This window comes from Aplysia californica, unplaced genomic scaffold (genome assembly GCF_000002075.1).
Source record: "Aplysia californica isolate F4 #8 unplaced genomic scaffold, AplCal3.0 scaffold00179, whole genome shotgun sequence".
In the NCBI taxonomy this organism is placed as follows: Eukaryota; Metazoa; Mollusca; class Gastropoda; order Aplysiida; family Aplysiidae; genus Aplysia; species Aplysia californica.
Window position 1 is genome coordinate 711,958 of NW_004797449.1, and position 2,274 is coordinate 714,231.

The window sequence follows — 2,274 nt, forward strand, 5'->3', positions numbered from 1 at the left end:
ACAGATAGATAGATAGATAGATAGATAGATAGATAGATAGATAGATAGATAGATAGATAGATAGATAGATAGATAGATAGATAGATAGATAGATAACCCTAAGGGTTTCCTTTCGTCTCGTGGTTAAACACATATTTTCAAAAACAAATGCCAACTTATCTCTGTGTTGAAAATATTCACATTCGTAATGCTATAATTGGAGTCTACGGTGTAACAGTTAGGCACTTTGCTGTCGCATGCAGGAGATCCGAGTTTGATTCCAAAGCGGCAGAATTTTTTTAGAGCCCGGACTGGCCTTGACAGTTGAGACTGAAGCCCGCTTCCTAAATGAACTATTGCGTTGATGGAAACGTAAAATCACCAAGGTCTAAGAAAAACATGATACAGCAATCTAGTGTTTACATGCTAACGGGAGGGACGTCTAGAAGCGATTTGTATTCTGTGTGGGGAGAGAACGAATATATTAATTATTGTAGTGTAGATAGAATAGTGTCTAGGCTCTCGGACTCTCAGCCTTAAGGCCGTAGGTTCAAGTTCAGACCCCATCAGGAGTCCGACGTCGTGTCTTTGGGAAATCTCCTCATTTCAGCCAGGTTTGAATGGGTACCTGGTTAAGGACATAGCGGTTAAAGACACAGCTTGCGCTGCATGCTTCCCAGGAATCTCAGAATGTTTCTGAGCCATATCATTATTCTAAGGTCTGCTGGGGTAGTAACAGTTGCAATGTGTATAGAACTTGTTGTAGAGCAGAGAGACAGAGATACTCGATTGAAACAAAAAAACAAAACAACAACAACAACAACAACAACAACAACAACAACAACAACAACAACAACAACAACAACAATCCCCCACCCAATAAAGGAATCTAACTGAAGTCATATTCAACCGACGCCAAGCTTCTTACAGCGTCACCACAGACGTCAGTATCTAGGGTTCAGAAGAAAGAATAGGCAGACAATAGCGGAGCGAAGACGAAGAAGTTCAGCTAAGACCAACCACTTGTGCCCCTACCCATTGGCTATGATGAGGATATCGGATGGAACACACAAGGTTTTGCCTACACAAGAAACTATGTAACAGTAAAACAATGAATGTGTTCCGCGCAATTTACCTATCTGCGCATACGTTTTAACGATCGTAAGATTGCGCGGCCATCTTAAGATTGCTCGGCGTGTTTTAACGATGGTACAATTGTGCGGCAATCTGAAGATTGCGTTAATATTAATTATAAAATTTTTGAAATAATTTTTAAAAAAATACACTTCCATCTTTATTATTTTACTCACATCAAGGAACATTCACATATATTTTCAAAAGGATAAAAATATGAAAATTGAAATTAAACTTTACATATGAACTGAAGAGCTCACAAGAATAATACAATGCCAGGTATCAATGTTCTCAAAGTACTTTTAATTTGTTTCATATTTGTAAAATAATTTGTTAATTTTGATTTTCATATTTCTACCCTTTTGAAAATATATGTGAATGTTCCTTGATGTGAGTAAAGGAATAAATAAAGGTGGAAGAGAATTACTTTAAAAAACTTATTTAAAAATATAAAATAAATTAAATGTACTTTGTGAACTTTGAGTTTGATACATGGCATAGCATCATTCTTGGGAACTCTTCTGTTTTCTATGTTAATTTTAATTTTCTTATTTTTACACTTTTGAACATGTATGTGAATGTTCCTTGATGTGAGTAAAAGATACGATAGTTAAAACGCGCAGCGTGCAATTATACAATCGTTAAAACGCGCAGCGCAATTAAGAAGGCGCAGATCGGTAAATGTCCCGGAAGAAATGCATACGGTTGTCTTTTTATAAAACAAAAACAAACAAACAAACAAAATAACCAAAACCAACCCCCCCCCCCTACAAAAAAGACAAAAATACAACAAGACCACAACATCATCATTATCACCATCATCAAAAAACAACTACAACATTAACGACGACGACGACGACGACAACAACACAACAACAAAAACAGCAAAAACCTACCAAATAAAAAGGCGTTCAATCTTAATATTTATTTTCTTTTTCATCTGAAACAATAAGTCCTTCAATGCATGTTCATCACGCGTTATGCTATGAGTAATTCTGAAAACACCTTTCTTTCACTGGTTCCACACACATGCAGTCTTTGTACATACTTGCACACAATATTCCAACACAACGAGAAAACACACACACACACACACACACACACACACACACACACACTCTCTCTCTCTCTCTCTCTCTCTCACACACACACACACACACG